We start from the raw sequence: 21,239 nt of genomic DNA, 5'->3' as shown, positions 1-21,239 counted from the left end.
GACCTTCTACTTCAATACTTCAAATCCATTTCCGACAACCTATACAAGCATGAAACCTTCTCAGCACAGTCCAACAGAACTTAATGAATATCTAAACAATATGAATTTTATGAATTATGGCTAATGTCCATTCATCTTCAATTAATCTACATTATAATCCCTAATTGATTACTATATAAAGTGGGTATAGAGTACTGTACCTTGAAGTCTTTGTCCCTGTTTCTTTCCAAATGCTTTCTAATCGAGACAACCTTCTTAATCAAATGGTAAAGATCCTCAGGAATCTCCGGAGCAAGCCCTTTTGATAGTAATAAGAAAACACACATTCAATTACCACAACAGCTCAAACCTAAAACTAATACATTGTTAATCTTCCATATATATCCTGGTAACAGCTAAAACCTAAAACTAATACATTAAAATTTCGAATTGATGAACAAGAATGAACAAGTACAATACATTAAAACATGCTAAAAACCCCAAATTAAAATCGCGACCACTTGAAAGAAGATGGAAATTTTACCGTCGCATGTGAGAGGGAGAATGAGAATGTGAGAGGATATTTTTTGTGAACGCGGACGAATTTGATTCCAAGGGTGGCCGAACCTGGTTGCTGGTTGCTGTGAACGCGGACGAGCGGATGAGTTTCTTTAGAAGGAGAGAAATGCGGCCGAATTTGATTCCAAGGGTGGGCGAACAGAACGATTGGAGAAGATAAAAATGGTATCAGCGATAGAAATGGTGGCGTCGATGAAAATGGTGGCGTTGATCGGAGAAGAAATGGATGGGAATCGTTCGGAGAAGAAATGGATGGGAATCGTTCGGAGAAGACGAGAGGGAATGTCGAATGTGATTTCGTATAGCAGCAGACGGTCGAAAAGGTAAAGTAAGAGAGAGAAATGTTATTTTTTCCACAAAAAAAAATTATTAAAAAAAAAAATTAAATGGACCTTTAATGTCGGTGGAAAACCGACATTAAAGTGTCTAAATTTATTCAAAAAATAAAAATATTAAAACTAAAATTTAAATGGACCTTTAATGTCGGTTTTCAAAATGGCGGACCTTTAATGTCGCTTTAAAACCGACATTAAAGCTTTGTCTTTAATGTCGGTGGAGAACCGACATTAAAGATCCGCTTTTTCAAAACCGACACCAATGGTCTTTTTTCATTTTTCCCAAGCGACATTAAAGGCTATATTTGTTCTAGTGTGTAATCTCGGGCACACTAAAACTAACGTAATTGTGCGATTCATTGAAAAACCCATCGAAGTATACTGAAATTCTGGTCACCCTGACAAACATATTAAAAATATATGAAAGTATTACTATATGACATAATGTATGTAGTATTGTAAATAATAAGAGGTATATATAAAATTAAATATACTTCAAGAATGTCCATCCGGACGAATGTATGTACTTTGTTAATATGAACGGGTATATATTTAGATACACATATAAGATAAATAAGTACTGAAACAGAAGCTCTAAATATAAAATACAGTATATTATGTATATATTTACATGAATAGAGAAGATAAATAACTATTGTAACCAAATGTAATCTAACTACTGTAAATTTGGTATATCTCACAAAATCTAATCTAACTACTGTAAATCTAACTACTGAAAATTGGGTATATTTCACAAAATCTTAACTAACTGGATATATGTGAAGGTGGATCGATTCGTCTAAAAACAACGGTGAAGCTCTATAATATAACCTTAAGTTATCGACAGTTGAGGATTTTCGACGGAAGAAGATTCTAAACCGACTATGTAGAAATTTTAATCGTGCAAAAGATAGAGTACACTGTGTAGAAATTGAATAACGATTTGAACTATAAAACAACCAGAAACTTCGAAGATAGAGTACGGAGGAGGAAAAAATGGGACATATTATATGAACATATACTTTTTTAATAATATTTCCATATTAAAACATATATTATTTCATTATAAAGAGATTGCATTTATAATTAAGGAAATTAAATGAAGACAAAATGAGAAACGTTTTTTATTTATTCAATTATTGCATATTAATTAAAAATGTAAATAAGGAAATTATGATGTATACAATTATGATAACAATATTGTAATTAAGGAAAATATTATTTATTAGAAACAAAAATTGTATATATTAAATGATAATGATAAGGATAAAATAGTCATAAAAAAAGTGATTTCCTATTTATATAAAAAATATATAATTTAGGATCTTTCCGAAATTTCATAGCCAATTTAAGCCTTTGCTCTAAATCTTTCTAAAGAAAATAATGGTTTAATTAGTATTAAATGAAAAGGGAGAGGGTGTGATTATATTATTTTGTAAAAGATCAGGGAGAAAAAGGAAAAAGTAAAAAACAAATAATAATAATATTATTATTTTTATTTAAATACACCCCTCGAGAAGCGTGCCCAACTATTCATTCATCTTTTTCCTCACCCATAAAACCCTATCCGCCGACATCCTTCTCCGACCACCATCGAGCAGCAGTCGCCATTGTCTTTGCATGTTTTTGTCTCACTCGAAGCAAATCGACATCCATTCAAGTCGTCATTGAAGTCGCAAGCCATTCGTAAGATTCCGATTGAGCTCCATCCAAAACCGTCATCGTCTTCCTCTGTCGTTGCATTGATCTCTCCTTCGTCATTCTGCCGTCGCAAGCCTCAAGCATTCGAGCGTAAGTTGAGCCACCCCTGTACAAGTAAATCGAGCTACATCTTACGGAGCAGACTGTTTGCGCGAGTTGTCCTCTGCCATCAAACCGAGCTGCCCTTCATCCCTTGCAAGCCACATAAGCCATCTACCCAACCAGTCGATTTCCTCTTCACCCGAGCCACCTAGCCAACTTCCTCCTATCCAAATCATTTTTGAGCTACCAAGTTTATTTTGGTAATTTTCCCACCTATTTTGGTAAGTGTTGGTAAGTTTCAATTGGTTTTGGATAATACCCATGAGATGTTAATTTTGGATTCTAAATAATTTAATTTTGGATTAAATAGGATTATTTTTCTGAAGGCTTGGTTAGATCTAATTGGAAGAACTAAGAGCTTTGATTTTTTCCGAATTAAGATTGAATTTGAATTCAACCTTAACTCTGTGTAAGTTGAAATAAATTGTTTTTTAGTCTTTAAACAACCACTAAAACTATTATTTTCGTTATTGGATTCCCTTGCTGCTTAGGACTTGATTGTTTGGGAAGCTTGATTGTTCCTGTTAGAGATTCTCTTATTAGACCCTCATACTAAAGTTAAGAGTTTGCATGTGATTTCTCTATTGTGCATTGATGTAGCTAAAATGCATAATGTATTGATGACGTATGTTGATGACTAATAGTTATGACTGAGTTATGTTGATGTTAATAACTGATTTATGTTAATGATGATGCATGAAATATTAAACTCATGATTGAGAGCGTTATGATTAATATTCATGCCATGTTATGATGACATGCTATGGGGTTCGATGGGATCACTAGTCTATCATGAGATGTTATGTATATGAGTGATTCGACAGGGTCACTTACAGTACGGTTGTCTTAAATGTTCCTTCTGGTTCACTGAAGACCAGTTTGTCCTAGGTGTTCCTTCGAGTTCATCGAAGACCAGTTTTGTCCTAGGTGTTCCTTTGGGTTCATCGAAGATCAGAGATGTTCCTACAGGATATTAAATTGCGTGTGTTCGGAAGTTCGCCAATTTAGGGGTACTTCTTTACAAAACCCTAATGGAAAGTTAATAGACACCTAACGGGACTAGTAGTAGGTTTCTTACTTAGTATATGTTTTACTCACTCTTTCGATGTTTACTTTCTCAAACAAAGGTAGAGGTAGAGGTAGAGGGAAGATGACGAATAACAAGAAGTGACTCTGACTTGCCATAGAGAAACGTTTTTCTTTTTCTTTTACTAGTTTGATTTCAGTATTTTGTATTATTTGATTATTTCTTTCTAAAAATTAAATAGGGCACGAGCTAGGATCTTATTTTTAGAGATTTATTTCTACATACTTTGATTTATTTATAATTAGAATAAGCATTTAACGTTTTCAGTGAAAGTTAGTTTTATTTTCCATTTTGTTTAGAGATTTTTTATTTTCCTTTAAGTAGTAATGACCTCAGCTTAGTATAAAGAGTTGGGTCGTTACAATATCACACAATATAAGAAAGAAAATTAATAATATGAAACGATTAGTTGAAGGAAATGACCGAAAAGTTCACAATATTTTGATCGAAAAACTTCAACCAAAAATTAAATCGAAATATGCACTCACCGGATAAGTTGAAGGAGATGACCAGAATAAGAAAGGTTGATCGATGAGAGATAAATCAGACGGTCAAATTATTGGGTGAAAGACGTCGGAAAGTGGACCAAATTCTTAATGAAGGAGATGATCGAAGTTACAAAACCTTTGTTAAATGTGCAATTAAGATAAAATCGTTACTTTTGTGATAAATATTCAATATATTATTACCATATTTGACTGGAGAATATACCACAATTAAATTGGAACACTAATAAATGATATACTACGAGTAAATGAAAATTAAATTATTTTTTATTTAATACATTAAATTGGAAAGTTTTTAGATACATAATAAATGAGATATAATATAATTATAATGGTATTACATTATTATACATTTTCGAAAATAAATATTATTTACAATTAATGTGAGGGATAAAATAGTCAATAAAAATGTTGAAATCTTATTTAAGAAAATTAATAAGATTTTGAGACATTTGTATAAAATCGTGTGTGAAGTAGGTGTTTTGTCTAAATTTTTTTAGTTGTAACTATTTGATTAAAATTGTCAAAATGAACATAATTCTACTGTATCACGTATGCACAATAATCTTAAGGTCTTAAGTTTTAATCCTTGCCTACCTAAAAATGGTAAAAAAAAAATTGAAAAAAAAATTACACTACTTTGACTCAAGAGTAGTTGTAATGCGACAAATGACATGATTGACTAAACAAATATATTTCCAATTGTTAGATAGCGAAGTTTCAAATTTATGGTTTATAGAACAGATCGCTCATACGTGAAATTATAAACGATAACTAAAATATGTATGGAAACGAGTTGTGTGAATAAGTTCTTACTTCTATGTATCAAGAATATTTTTCTATTAGCTTTGTTTTCAAGTTCACTTGAAAGCTAAAGTAATTATTTTATATTACTATGGTTACATCTAGGCTTCTTTATTGATTGACCCAACCTTGCTGCCAAACAACTCATTTGAATTTTGGATATATTATTTACTTTTAAGTATGATATGGACAAAGAGTGCAACACATTTGCTCCCATAAGTATCATTTAATATATTTTAAACTTATTATATTATCCCACATTTTAATTTACATTTGATAGTATAAAACTCATGACAAACTCGGAGGAATTTGAGAAAAATTGTAACAACCCAACTTCTTATACTGAGCCGAAGTTATTACTAAAGGTAAAACACATGATTTAAGCCATAAAGTTTAGTTAAAACGAATCAAACTTCAGAATTTTATTTATGAAAATCAAATCAGGATAATATGGAAAATGTAAATAATGTTAAAATCCTACTCGGGCCCTATCTACCTTTAAACAAATGAAATAGTAAATAAGAAAGAAAATAAAACTCAAGTACAAAAGGTCTAAAACGGGGTAAGCGGAAGCAGAAATCCCTATGGCTCGCCACGGTCACTTCTGGTCGCTTGCCAGCTTGCCTTTGCCCCTACCTCGGCCTCTACCTGAAAAACATGACATGGAGAGAGTGAGTACACTACAAGAAATTTGGCCTTTAATGTCGGTTTAAAACCGACATTAAAGGCCTTTAATGTCGCTTGGCGACCGACATCTTTGCGAGCGTTATTAAAGGGCTTTAATGTCGGTTGGGCTTCAATGTCGGTTTATAACCGACATTAAAGACATCTTTAATGTCGGTTATAAACCGACATTAAAGCCCTTCAATGTCGGTTATAAACCGACATCTTTGAAGGTGTTATTGAAGGCCTTTAATGTCGGTTCATCTTTAATGTCGGTGGATAACCGACATTAAATATGCCTTTAATGTCACTTATGATACATCTTTAATGTCGTTTTTCCACCGACATTAAAGATGTCTTTAATTTTTTTTTAACCGACATTAAAGCTGTCTTTAATGTCGTTTTTTCAAATTTATTTTTATTAAATCCTTGCATTATTGTTTATTTTGTATGACACCAAATAGTTAAAAACGAAATCTTTTACTTGTACATATACAAAATGAAATCTTAATAATGTGACATTTATATACAACTTGGATCCAAACACAGAAATTATGAAGCTTAATTATTACACTGATCATCCTTTGGAAAAAAAGAAAGAAAGAAAAGTAGAACGCTTCACAAATGACCAACTTCAAGATCTTGTCACAAAGATGAGGGTCTGGCTAATTGTACTCACTTGCAACCATTTCTTCTATTGCAGTCATTTGTTTAGTGATAACTCCCTGTAAAAGACATGAAGATGGATGGTTGAATTGATAAGTAACAATGTTATGACCTAGTTGCTAGTAGAAATATCAAAATATCAAAATATCAGAACAAACAATCTCTCTTCTCATTAACATCTCGTCGATGTGGACCTGCCATTTCTCAAAACAACCCCATATAAATGGTCACAACAAAGCAAGGAATCTTTTCATGAACATGTAAAGCATAAAAGAAAACATATTGTTACGATAATAATAGGATTATTCTTTCCGCAAACAGATGATCCCAACAAGAAGAAAAATATCCAATAACTCGGAAGAAAAATAAAAAACAACAATATCAAGCTAGGACCGATTGCAAGAAAGGAATTTAATAACCAAAACTCCTCAGGACACATTCTGGAGGGTCTCCCAAGGAGCCTATGCTCACCCAAAAAGTTCACAGGAAAGGGGGTCAGATTTAGAATTAGGAGTATAGCAAAGTTTACAAGATAAAGCATAAAATTTTCACTAGCAGGAGGAATTATACAGACCTCTTGAGAAAGTACAAGAAAATAGGTGAGGATCACTCTCAGCATCTCGACTGATTTTTTGGCTAGGATATTCAGATTTGCCTCCCAGCAAATTCCAAAATTGTTCAGATTCTAAGCCTTCCTTTTGTGATCTAGATTGCACATTGGGCTGCTGACAATTGAAACTCAAGTTAGAAAGCAATCAGAAAATGTAACGAGGTAAAACAATAAGTAAAATGTGAACCATTTGGTCAAAGAGCCAATTTAAAATGAATTCTGGCCAGTCTGGCTAAACAATACTTGAACTCACATGAGCGAGACTTCTCTTGCCAAAGTGAGATGTTTATAGCTAACCATAGAATGTCATATGGATGTGGAGAGATGCACCAAATTTATATAACCAGGTTTAATTCATACAGAACATATTTGTCAAGAATGTTAAGAAGCCAAACTCTGTGCGCAAGGTGAGAAAAAATTATCGCCCACGCCATGCTTAAAGTTATGTCAAGAGAGAAGACTTACACCATGCTAATGGAGGCAGTAATGGTGTAACCAATGCTAACACCAACCAGATTACCATACTGAGCCAACCCACAAAATTTAACATTGTTACCTCCTGCAGTATATACCCTCGGTCCAGCCACCCAACCGAGCTGCGTTATCGCCCACGCCAACGATAGAACCCCCGACCCTATCACTGCTGTTATTATATGCGCACTAAGCTCCAAACTAACATATCACTGATGTCCCTTCATTATACACACACATATATATATTAGTTTAGTAAAGTAGAATCCAAGTCAAACAAGGGAATTCTGTTAAGTAAGAAGAGATATTGAAAAATCCAAGTCAAGTTTTGGGGGTTCTTCTCGTTATGTTATTAAACTAAAATAAACCATCACACATACAATATAGATTTAAATTTGTCCATGACATTACTTGAGATCACATAGATAGATCATCAATTTTAATCTAGAAAAAATAGAACAAAACGAAAGAAAAATTAATTTAATTATTATTGGAAAGAAAAGTGATAATTAAAAAAATTAATTGGAAAGAAAAATGTATTTGAAAATTATTGTTTTCGTTTCAACTTAGAGAGTATTTGGAATGATGTTTTAAGGCTGGCCGGAAATGGAACCTGGTGGCCGACCACCGGAGGTGGCATTCGAACTTCCTAATATTAATAAAGATTACAATGTTTATTTACGCCAAATTCGGGAAAGAGTTTTAGGTGTGCCTTCTTATTTTTGCTGAAGTAACGGGTGAGACCCTTAAAGAGGTTGTTTATGAGCACAAGAGAGAGAGTATTACAAGTATCTTTATTAACTAATTTCCATTATCATCAAATTATTATAAAAAAGACAGTAATGAAAGATTCAATCAACCAAAAAACTTCACCTTAAGTATTTACATCAGAAGGTTACCCCAAAATATGGCAGATTATTGCTGTAGTCTGCATTTGAGCATTTCCCTTTCACCTAATGACATTCAAATGTAAAGGAAAAAAGGCTCAGACAAGAACAGAATCCATAGCAAGAGAAACACAGGCACCAAAATTCAGAAACGTCCTCCCCTCAAAGAAATTACGCTACTGTACTGATCATATATACATATATTATTAACTATGAATAGGCACACTTGAATCAAATAGCACTCAAAGGGAATAAGAGAACGAGAGAACCAAATATGTATCCCTTGCATAAAATACACAAGTCAAATGAAAGAAAATGAAGAAGAATACTCACAAACGATAGAAAATAACCAAGGCAATAATCCCACACTTATCTTAAGACCCCAAATTCCCCGTACAATTATTCAAAGGTTTCATAAAATCAAAGCTCAAACGGAGTGGACTATTCAAATCAGCTATTTTCAAACTTGCAAGGCAAAAGCTATAACCAAAAGCAGCCAAACCACCAGTAAAAGGCAAGGGTCACAAATAGGATAAGACTAAGCAGCAGCATTCCCTAAATTTCTAATTCAATCAAAGATTCACCAGTCATACAATACTAAAAAAAAGACCCCTTGAAGAATATTCGATTCGAAATACAATCAATACTAATCATACCAAAAGAAGAAAAGGGCGAGAAGAGAATGAGTAAATACCAAAAAGCTGTGAAGTTATAGAAGCCAACAGAAGTAGCCATGGAAGCAATAGACCCAGCAGCAAAAACACATTGCAAAATTCTCAACACAAACCCAGTCAATGTCCCTGGAGTTCCAGGAAAAGCCAACATATTTCCCCTTTAGACCAAATCAAAACACAATCACCAATCACAGATCCTAAATGCAACAACAAACCCCATTTCCTTATCCTCCTCCAATTCTCCATCCACAATCAACAGAATGCCCTCAAATCCCCGCCATTCTCCAAATCAAAACCCAGAAAACCTAATCAGCAAAACCCAAAGGGATCAACAGAATGAGAGGCCACAGATCCTTCAATCAACACAGTAAAAACAGAGTAGTGTGTTTGTTGGAGGGTTCTGGTATGTGGGTTTTGAACCGGTTACCAAACCTGGGTGTCATTGATCTTTAAGGAATCGAAATGGGAAGAAACAAAAGTAGAAAAAAAGTAAGAATGAGAAAAGAAAAAACTTGCAAAGACTCGGGTTCCGTATCTTCATCAAAAGTAATGAAGTATAAGAAAGCAGAAAACCAGCAAACAACGTTTATACTACATGATACAATAAATTCCAGTTCAGAAAAATTTCAACTCAGCTCCAAGTATGAGTTCAGATGTAGATTCATTTGATGAGTACGTTAAGGTCATTCATCAGGGAGCAAAGGAGTGAGATACAAATTTTTATCATGAACAAAAGTGAATAACAAACAACTGGTAAGGAAAAATGTTAATAACTTATACCTACAAAATTCTTGGAACCAAATCTTCTGCAACCGGAATATATAATTAAGGTCAAGATCTTTAAGGGTTGTCGTTCCATCGATTTCTGCCTCTGGTTTATCAGTTATACGGCCGTGGGAAGAACCTTTCAAGTCAAAACGCCTGTGGATTGTGTACTCAGAACAAAATAGATTTCCCATTATGACAAATCGCACCTGTAAATCAACAAAATCTGTGATCAACTGAAGGATCCATGGCAACCATTGTACTGCTTTAGTATCCTTGTATACCTTCTTTTGTGAAGTCCCAGTTAATCTCACACAATGAAGACCATAAAATTTGGTGACGAGGGTATTTTCAAAGGACCGAACGTGCTTATAGTAGGCTGGAAGCATCCTCAAGAGAACCTGCATGTATCTTGGCCTGTTCAGATTGGAATATATTCAACTCACAGATATGCATACATGTACCCGGAAATGTCGTCTGTGCGTGAACGTCTGGTGGTGGATTGTCAGCCGAAGCTTGTGCGTAACATCATCTGTGTGTGAAATTGGCGGCCGACGAGCTTGGGTGGAGGAAGGACAGGAAGAAGAATGGGAAAAAGAAAAGAAAGAACGTATGGGAGGGAAAGACTACCCTAGGGTTTTTGCTGAATTAAATTGGGGAAAAAAAGAGAGAGAAACCATTGACTTTTTACAATATTAAAAAAAAAAAAAATGAGCTTTAATGTCACTTTTAAAAAAGGGAGAATGTTTAATGTCGGTTTAAAACCGACATTAAAGCTTCTGCTTTAATGTCGGTTTAAAACCGACATTAAACATCCGCTTTTTGAAAAGCGACATTAAAGTTCATTTTTCATTTTTTCCACCCGACATTAAAGCCCACATTTCTTCTAGTGGTATAAAATACTCAGTAAGGGACCCACTACTAGTCCCACTAGGTGCCTGTTAGCTTCCTATTAGAGTCCTGTAAATGGTACCCAATCTCTGGCACGTTCCCGAACACGTGCAACATGCGCTCCCGTAGGAACGAAAATCTGGTCTTCGGTGTCCGGAGGGAGCACCTAGGACGTACTGGTCTGTAGTGAACCCAGGGGTGACACTAAGACAATCGGGATGCGAGGACCCCGTCGAGCCACTCGAATCATATCTATATCCATGCTAGACTGGCGTCCCGTCGGACTACACAACCCTAAATAGGTGGAGATCCAGAAGGACACCCATGCAGGTACGACTCTAATAGGCTAAGCTAACAAGTACCCTAACCATAACATACATGCACAAAGCATCATCATGTAATCAGACTAGTCAAATCGCCATTTCACAAACCATCACAATATTCAACATACAATTGCAACAAGTCACATCATCACAATATCATATCATCATGTAACCACATCATCAAACACATCATGCTCTCATTAATTACATGTGTTATGCAGTCTAGTCTTTATCATGCATAACTGGAGGTGTAAGCGGTCTCATGGTTCTAATCACAGAACTAGTAGTAGAAGTCTCTTACCTGGATGATTGCTCGACGAGTCCTAACAGTAACAACACGCTTCCCCAAGCGGCGCAAGTCCTAAAGGGTCAAAAGTTCACAATTTAGTAATTTACCCTCAAGGGAAAATTTGGTCCAAGACTTACTGGAGGCGACTTACCCACGATCGAGGTTGAAATGCTTGAGCCCCTACTGAAGGCTTCCAACACTCCCAGGTCACTCGGTCCAGGACGATCTTTAAGCGATAATTTAATTTAATTTAATCCAAATTAAATTATTTAGCTCCAAAAATTGAGTCGTTGCTGGGTATGCTAAAAAGATAATCAACTTACCAAAAATTAGGTGGAAAAGAGCCAAACTAGGCTTGGCGGCTCGACTGGAGGAGTAGGAACCGGCTCGGCTCGAAGGCTGGGATCGACTCGGACGCGGCACAGACGGCACGGTGCGGAGAGAATTGGGCGCGCGCGGGCTCGGGGCGGCGCGCGGGCACGGAGCGGGCACACGCGCGGGCTTGGAGCGGGCGGACGCGGGTCGGGTTGCGGCAGGGACGCGGGTCGGGCAAGTTCGCGCAACCGCGAACTTGCGGACGCGGGTTGCGTCTTTGGGTTCGGGCGGCGGTAGAGGCGAATCTTTGACGGCGCAACGCTAGCTGTAGTCCGACGGGAGAGACGCGGCTACGGCGGAGGCGACTGCTGGAGCACACGGCGAGGGAGTTCGACTGCGAGGGATTGGCTTCCAATCTGCGACGCGCGTCTCAGGCTGATCTGATCGGCTAAACGGTCGCGACGTCCGACGGCGGTTTCTGGCGGAAGGCGGCGGCGAGTGGCGGCTAGGGTTTCTTCTTTTTCCTTTTTCTCCTTTTCTCTTTTTTGTTTTGTTTTTTTTTTTTATTTTCTAAAGCACGGGTCCCAAGGCTCATTTATAAAAGAAAAATATCTCTTTTCCTTTTCCTTTAATTAATTCAAAACCAACAACTTTTCTCTCTCCAAATAAATCCCCTAATATCCTAAATTTTCAAGGAATATCCAACACAACATCCCCTTAACAAAATATTTTCTTTTTTCCAATTAAAACAACCCATTAGCTTACTCAATGCTTTATCAACAACCTTACCCATTTTAATTATTCAAATCAAAATAATTTTGCCTCTAAACCTTGATTAATCACAAATCAAAAGATAAGGTTCCTCAAATAAATTCAAATTTTCCATAACCACACTTAAATAGTAATAAAAGGAAATTAAATTTGTCGGGCCGTTACAAAAATAAAGTGAATGGAACTAAAATTTTATAAGAGGGATTATAGTAAGAAAGAAACAATATTTATCTTCCAATGTATACAAAAAAAAAATGAAAAAAGTTAAATCTTATAGATATGTGTTATATGTTGTTTTGGATATATATGTATAAAATGTTCTAATGTTATTTAGATTAAGGTGGTAAATCTTGGCTTATTTTTAAAATATCCTAATAAGTTTATATTTTCTATATCTTTGAATATACCGGTTATATATACGGAAAATTAGGTAAAGATATTTGTTTTCTTAAAAGGATTGCATTCTTCTAGATAAAAAATTGTGATAATATTTCTTTTATCTTTCAAATATTATCTTTAATTTTATTTGTTTGTCATGCTTACATTGAAATTTATTTTATTGTTGAATATTTAAATTGATCTAATGTGAAATTTTTTATATATACTTGATTAAATTCTCTCGTGATAAAGTTTATGAAAGTAATGTATGATAGTTAATTATTTGTTAAACCCAATTTCAATTTAATGCACCTGACGTTGCATAAATTGGTTAGTGTTCATAGTTTTTGTCTTGCACCTGTAGTTACAAATATAAAAAATATTTTGCTTTTGCTTTAACAATTTGATAGGGAGAGTTTGAAATATTGTATTAGATATTTATCTAATACCATTTGAGGTTTTCCTATTAAAAGAAATGAAGAATGTTGACAAAATAATTTATCATTCCCCAAAGTGAATATTACTGCAATATTTAGTAATTAAGGTTGAAATCATGTTAATCAAGGAGAAATACTTGTTATAATATAACCACACATGTTTATACGAGAATTTTATTTTCTAAATATGTGATGCAAAACATTAAATTATTTTGTATTTGTGGTATGTTAAGAATATATTTGAAAAAATTAAAATCCTCAGTGATGTAAAGGAGAACTATATATGAAACCTAACTTTGGATGTTTACAGTGTTCTCAAAAGATGATTATTCTTTATGACCCATTTGTATATGTAGAGATGTATAATACATGTATCCATATTATAATTATATTATAATTAAATTACAATACATTCAAAATTCAAATGCTTAAAGCAAAAAATGAAGTAGAATATTAAGTTCTGAAGACTTGATAGTCTTTATTAAATTTTTGTAAAAAGAAAATATTGTTTTGTCCAAATGAGTAAATTTACTATTGATATACTTTATTGTCTTGGAAGGTATGCGCTATTATCTAGACTGATTGGTAATAAGAATAATATATGATATTTATATACTATATAAAATTAAGGTTAATTTTCATAAATGTAACAAAAAAATCAAACTATTTACTGGCCATGTAACAAAGCCCATGATGTTAGCCATTTTTTAAATACTCCAGATTTGCCCTTCCGTCTTTCTTCTTCTCCTTGCTGCGATTTCTTTTCACTACAAGAAAAGGTATCTACTATGACAGTTTATTCCATCCAAAATTAAAAGGAGGGAAGAAAAAACTGTCATAAAAGGTCAAAATGCGCGTTTTTGGCGGGAAAAGACGGAATTTTTCGGATTTGAAGAATGTATGACAGTTTTTAACTGTCATAAATCTATGACAAATTTTAACTGTTATTGAATATAAATAATAAAATAATTTATTGATTATATATTTTCTTATCTCCTTTCTCTCTACATTTCCACGAAAGGCTCCAAAAACCCCAATCTCAATCCTCTCCATCTCCATCCCTCTTTCGCAAGCGCTCCAACTGCCGTAAATCTCGACTTCCCTCTCTCTCGCAAACGCTTCAGCCGCCTACTGTAAATCATGACTTTACCTCTCTCTCGTAAACGCTTCAGCTACCGTTTGAAGGAGCTCACCAAACGCTCACAAAAACCCTCGCATCCGCCGTTCGGACGTCCGTGCCCTATCGTTGTCCTTCCATCCCTGTCGTCATTTATGCCCTATCATTTGAAGCAACTCTAGAGCAGTTAAGAAGAAACTATCAGATGTTATTAATTAGATCGACGTTCCTATAATGAGGTACAAGTTATAAGTTCGGTTCTTATATGATGGCATCTGAAAAGCTTGTGTTAATTGTTAACTGTTGCGAATTTACTGAGCCAATGCCAGATTCCCCACCGGTATGCCCCCATCGAGTAATGGCACATTGATCTCCACCATTAGCATGGTGTGTCGGTTTCTAAAATGGAATGTATAAGAATTTTAAAAAGTGTATTTTGTTTTTGTTTTTCCCCCCTTTTCTTCAGACATCAACTTTATGGGATTTCTTTTGCTTTAATGTTGGTTGAACAATAGTAGAGCAAAGATGGAGAGAAATTTTTGCTTTAATATATAAGAACTTAAAAAGTATATATATATTTTTTTGCTTTAATGTATATTAAATTCATCCATCCCCTGAAATCTTTGCAGCAAATTTGGTTAAAAATTCTCTTACTTCTGTATTTAATGGTAACAAGGATGATGAACTGCAAGCTGACATTGAGGGTGGAAATGAGGGACATATTAACTACTATCCACATAGATAAGCTTAGTAGATATTTAATTATCGCGAGTCATGTAGCCATGAACCAATTAGTGTATATCGAATTGTGCACCTGAAAAATTCAGAAACAAAAAGCGAAGGAAAAAACAGTTGTTGATGGTCAGACTGGACACGGTAATGGTGGAACAGTAGCTAATGGTGAGAAGGCGAGTTCTCCTTTTGTATAAGAATCGATTATGGGACTAGGATACAGTTGTCTATCTATTGTTTTGTTACTTGTTTTTTTTTTTAATATAAATTTTGACGTTTAAATTCTTGCAGGAAGATGGCATCAATGCTGAGCTAGCCTTGCTCCTTTTGAAGATGCAATTGTTGATTCTCTTTTAGAGAAGGCAGAAAAAGAAATTGTTTTTGGTAATTCAAGAGGGAAGAACTTAATAGGACACTGTGCACCATTTCTTTCCAAGCTTTGCAGGAATTTTAACTTGATGCATAAGGTGAATGTTTGTGATTTGTTTCATATCTATACAGCTATACTATAGGTTAATAGTTTATATTACCTTTTAAATTATTCAATTAGTCGAGTCTTGTTATTATTTATTAAAAATAATTTACATTGTAAAAGTTGATATTATATTATAAACAAGGTTAAATTGCCAATTAGTAATTAGAGTGTGCAAATATTCTTTTGCATTTTAGAACCAGTTACAGTAATCTTTTTCACTAGAAATTATGTACCAATGCATTGAAAAAATATGGTGTTGGTTCATGTGGTCCTCGTGGGTTTTATGGGACAACAGTAGTCTTCTTTATTGTTATAATATGTTGTTTTTATTAGGTAATTAGTCATTTGTCTTGTACTATCATTAATGATTGTTGTTTGGTCACCTCTATAGTATGATATAGTTTGATTTAAAACATTAGTAGATTGAAACTTTCAGCTAACTCACATAAACTTAAAATATTTTCTTAAGCTCTATTTTAAGTTCAATAGTTTTTTTAAATATTTTTTGGTACTGTTATGCTGAACTTTAGATTTATAGTGTGTGTGGTTGATATTTAGATATTATCAATTAAACATAACTGTCGTAGGTGGATTACATTGGAAAACGTGTTTTTTTTTAAAGTTGATGAATGAATGGAGATTGATGGATGAGCTAGCAGTCTTACATGCTATTTATTTGCTAGGATCAGGTATTTGCTAGCAGTCTTACATCCGCATTGTTCTTAATAACTGTGTTGGAAAATACAGGCTGTTACATTGGTGTAGTTTTCTCCGCTAGTCATTGAAGCTGTTCAAAGTTTGCTCATTAATACTATGTAAGTCGTTCTTTGTTCTAGGTGAAATTTAAATTGAATATTTGTTCATTGTTTTGAACTTTTCTATTGCGCAATTTAAAGATGAATGGCAGCAACCCTGAAATTTACTACCCATTTCAATAGTGAGATTCTTTTGTTTTCAAGCACTAGATAGTCGATAAAACTATTGAATTCTGGTCGAAAAGCTTGTCTGTTGGGTGTGAAAAAAATCTTATATTAATCTTCTTCAGGTAAGTGTACTTTAAGAGATGCTATTCAACTTATGTATTGGACTATAAAGTTGAACAAGGAGAATTAGTTCTAAATTGTGTTGGTGATATGTAAATTATTCTAAACTAGTTCTAATAATAAGAGTTCACTTTTATGGCATTTATCTTTTTGTGGGTTGGAATTTTATATCTGGTTGATAGGCTTCTCATCTCAATTTACTATTTCAACGATGTACATTGATATATTTATTGTTGATTGAAAGCTATAAGTTTTAATCAAGTTGTGGATTTACCCTTTTATTATTTTCCTGTTTAGTTGGTTCAAGATACTTGAAAAATCCTGAAGTGCTTGACAAAGTAGGAATAAAACCTCCTCATGGAGTTCTTTCGAAAGGAACTCCTGGCTATGGTAAGGTTAGTTTCCTTCCTAGATCTGGAAATATTTGAGCTGTAAAATATTTCATTTACACAAGTAAAATATTTTATCGATGTGACTAATGGTTAAAAGTGTCCAACTGTTGTGGTGATTTACTGTAGTGCTGATTTTCTGCTGTTTTACATCAAAGAGTTGGCTTTAAATGGATTTTAAACCGATCATTGTTGGCATTTTTGTGCTTTGTATTGATAATATAATGGAGAGCTCATAGATAGTATACTCAGTAGACTATGATCTGATGAATCCTGGCTTGCCTTAAAAGACTGGTATTTAGTTCTAGTGGTCTGTCTTTATTCGGTTCTTCAACCATTGAAATGATGATTGCACCGAATTTATAGTCAATAGTGACAAGCATGTGGTCATGTTCATGTTTCAGTTTCAATGTGTTGCCATACCGTTGTATACTTAGGGAGACCTTTTTGTTTTAGTTATTATGAAATGGAGTTTTCTTTTAATTCTTTGTTATCAGACTGAAGGTAGCGTTCTAAATATTAGTATTGGGGTTCTAAGCATGAGCAGAGTATATTAGTATTAGGGTTTCATACTTTAGGTCCGAGTTGCACCTCTTCAGGCTAGATCCAATTTGCTCATTCCCAGGGATATAGAGTGGAATACCGAGTTGAAATATATGTCATCTACCTTCTTTTGTCGATATGGAGATGGATAGGTAGTGGATTAGTAGGATTTGGACTTTCTTGTTTGAAGTTATAGAAAAGAATAATTTACTGCCAAGCTTAGAAGTTACTATTGTTGAAGTGTGTATGTGTTGTGTTGTTGAAGTGAATGTGTATTGTGTTGTTGAAGTGAATGTGCTCTATTGTTGAATCAATTTTGTTTCCTTTTATGTTCTTACTAGGTTTTGCCAAAATCCATTAGAGCAGTGAAGTCATATTTGCGGCCATTCATTGATGTATAGGCATTTTTGTAGGTTTGGTAGGAAAATTTCTAGTTTAAATGTAGTTATTTAAATAGCTTGTTCGTAACAAACCATATATGTACCAACACTTAAAGCGATATTATAAAGTGTATGTTTCTTTATATTAAAGTGTCCACCGTTTCTTTCCATATGTGATTGTATTGGTCTTTGTAATGGTATGTGTAACGACAGAGCAATGTGAAAAACAGATTCAATAAAAAATAATGCAAGAAAAACAATGTCTAAAAACAAAATTATGACATTTAAATGTAAAAAAAATTGTCATCGAAAAAGTAATATTGATAGTTAATTAATGTCATGGAAAGTGAAATGATAACAATCAATAAATGTCATAAAAGATAAATAATGACATTTAATATCTGTCATACAATATTAACAATGACAGTTATTTGCTGTCATAAAATGTAAACAATAACAGTTATTCGATGTCATAAAATATAAACAATGATAGTTATTAACTGTCATCGAAAATAAATAATGACAGTTATACTCTGTCATAAGATATTGAATTCATGACATTTATTCTATGTCATGAAAAACCACATTTCCTGACAGTTTTGGAGAACTGTCATAAAATACTTTTCATGACTGCCGCATCAATGACTGCAAAAAACTGTCACGAAAGCTTTTAATGACAGCATTTAACTGTCATCGTAGGTTATTTTTCTACTAGTGTTTCTTTCTCCTCGCTACGATTTCTTTCCATGTCTTTCTTCTTTTCCTATTCTTTTTTCTTCGTTTCCTCTTCTCTTTTTTTTCGTTGCGGTTTCTTTCCATGTCTTTTTTTCCTCTTCTTTTTCTACGTCGTTTAAATTTGGGTAACCAAATCTAAATGACCGTGTATATAAAATAGCAAAGTCTTAAAGATCGTGTATAAATAATCTTCTTTTCCTCTTCTTTTTTTACATCGTTTAAATTTGAGTAACCAAATTTAAACGATTTTGTACAAAAAATAGCAAAATCTAAAAGATCGTATATAAAGAATCTTGAAAAATAATCATTTAGATTGAAGTAGCCAAATGTAAATGATCTTGTAAAAAAAATAAACCATCGTGTAGACAAATCTAAACGATTATGTACCAAAAGAATTAAAAAAATCGTTTAGCCAAATCTAAATAATCGTGTACCAAATTTTTTTTAAAAAAATAAACGATCGTGTAACCAAATTAAACGATAGAATTGAAAAAATAAATTGTAGCCAAATCTAAACGACTAAATCTAAACGATCATGTATCAAACAATAGCCAAATCTAAACGATCGTGTACCAAATATATTACAAGCGCGTTGTTGAAGGCATGGTTGATGGGGTATTTTTGGTATTATCCACAGTGGGCCTATGGGCTTTTTCCGTTTTTGGAATTGTTCTATACAATGAAAATATTTTGCCGCTTCATTATATTTTTTAAAAGACCCCTATAATTAAACTCCTACAAAAAGTGCATATACACTATTTTTCTTTTTTTAATTTTAAATCATATTGCACACATATTCGTGTAACTAAAATATGTGTAACAATGAATCCAAAGTTCATTAATCCAAATATAATTTTTTTTACATGATTAGTCAGTTTAGGTTAGTAGTGAAATTAATCATTGAAAATATACATTGACATCCATCGAAGAACTATAAGATTTTTTCATGTAATAGATTGTCAAGGTATCTTGTTCTCAAGAGATTAATTATCAAACTTTCCCTATAACCAAAATTGAAAGTGATTCTTGTTGGCACATCATATTGATGGTCATAGATATACTTATTATTTTGTTTTGAGAATGTAAACTCACTAGCATTCTAAATTTGTATGAGATCATATTTATTATTGTGCATGCTTTAAGTCGATGCTAATGAACTAATGAACGAAAGTCAAATATATTTAATATACAAAATTTTGCAATAAATATTAAATTAAATGTTCCATCATCTTAATTGTAGTCATGGAACAACTATTTCAACACTTAATGATGAAACAAGAAAATCTATGTTGAAATTAATTTCATATCAATTAATAAATACTTTGAATCTCCAACAGGTGATGTATTTATTATACAATTTGCTATTTCTCATTAATGAAACAATTTTTCTAACGTTAGGGGGAGAAATCAAGAAAAAGTTGGAAAACTAAATTGAATGGAATACATAAGTATTGTCTCATTTTGATCATCATACACATTGCTTTGAACTAGAAGTTCAAAAGATAATTCATTTGTAAAATGTGGCAAATCAAATGCCAAATGCATTTATAGAATATTTAAAATTGTAAGAAAGTGATCAAGTTATGTATAATGGTCGCAAAGGCACCATTTAATATTGATATCCAAGTATAACTTGTTGTCACTAATACATACTTGAAGCGTGATAAACAAGTTGTTTTTAAGGTAAAGAACCTTGAAGAAGTAGAAATCCTAAATATGAGTATTCATAAGAATCTTAAAGTAAATAAGAGTAGTAAAGAGATCTCGATAAATCATATGACATGTCAAGAAAAAGATTGAACCATACATAAATAAGTCGACAAGATGGTGTTGTTATTATGAGATTCTTACTAAAGCGTTGAGCTGAAGAAGCTAGGCGAGAAAAGGAAGTGAAGTAGGCGTTCTGAAAGTAAGAAGGAAACTTAAGTATTTCGTGAGTGATCTTTATAAATAAAGAAGTGTTTTGTGAGTGACTTTCATGAAGAAAAGATGTGTTTTAAAAGTATTCATTTTGAGTCTTGTAGTTATGCATAACTATAACATGTTCTGTATGCATATCTATATATTGTTATGTTGTTATTATGTTATTTGAAAAGAGAAAACTATTAAATTCTACGTGATAATTGTGATGCTTGTGTGCGAGTAAATCATTAGCCTTATTCCTATCAAGTGAGCAACTACTATGTGGTGTGTACATAATGTGTAAAGGCGTAGTGTGGACGGCCTATGCAACAAGAAATGAATCAAGAAAATTCTTGATTATTGTGGATGGAGTGAACTGTTGGAATTTATGTCTTAAAACTCTTACACTATAAGGATCTAGGGCATTTCCAATGCCGTAGCGCGTCGGCACAAATAGGAAAGCGCGTCAGCCCAGACTATGCCAATGTTTAAAACTTCATAGGCCAGATGTTGGAAATACTGTGTTGGGAGAAATTTTTCCAATGAGCTAAGGGATGACGTCGGAATAGACACATCTCCGACATAATTCATGTCGATGTCTGGTGCATGTTGGCAATGAACTATACCTTACGTGGTCGTCGTGTGTTGGGATTAAACTAATTCCAATGCAACATCAGGAAAAGGGTCCTC

At 33.6% G+C, this 21,239-nt stretch overlaps 3 long non-coding RNA genes across 6 annotated transcripts; 1 reads left to right on the top strand and 2 right to left on the bottom strand.

The window, feature by feature from the left end:
- Positions 1-5,485: 5,485 nt before the first annotated feature.
- On the bottom strand, positions 5,486-11,654 carry LOC127149904 (uncharacterized). Its single transcript, XR_007821771.1, has 2 exons — positions 11,345-11,654; positions 5,486-5,741 (listed from the first exon to the last, which is right to left on the bottom strand). It is a non-coding gene; the product is annotated as an uncharacterized LOC127149904 (long non-coding RNA).
- LOC127149903 (uncharacterized) lies at positions 6,221-10,501 on the bottom strand. Its single transcript, XR_007821770.1, has 5 exons — positions 10,114-10,501; positions 9,085-10,038; positions 7,498-7,724; positions 6,997-7,147; positions 6,221-6,481 (listed from the first exon to the last, which is right to left on the bottom strand). It is a non-coding gene; the product is annotated as an uncharacterized LOC127149903 (long non-coding RNA).
- A 2,581-nt stretch (positions 11,655-14,235) lies between the features above and the next one.
- LOC103500124 (uncharacterized) lies at positions 14,236-18,062 on the top strand. Of its 4 annotated transcripts, none has more exons than XR_007821727.1 (6): positions 14,236-14,589; positions 15,027-15,250; positions 15,374-15,549; positions 16,305-16,372; positions 16,898-16,995; positions 17,874-18,062. It is a non-coding gene; the product is annotated as an uncharacterized LOC103500124 (long non-coding RNA). The 4 variants fall into 4 exon arrangements; XR_007821730.1 differs by having other exon boundaries at positions 14,980-15,250; XR_007821726.1 differs by lacking the exon at positions 15,027-15,250.
- Positions 18,063-21,239: the final 3,177 nt, after the last annotated feature.

The sequence above is a fragment of the Cucumis melo genome, chromosome 6 (genome assembly GCF_025177605.1).
Source record: "Cucumis melo cultivar AY chromosome 6, USDA_Cmelo_AY_1.0, whole genome shotgun sequence".
Classification (NCBI taxonomy): Eukaryota; Viridiplantae; Streptophyta; class Magnoliopsida; order Cucurbitales; family Cucurbitaceae; genus Cucumis; species Cucumis melo.
This window is presented reverse-complemented; position numbering and strand designations above follow the sequence as displayed.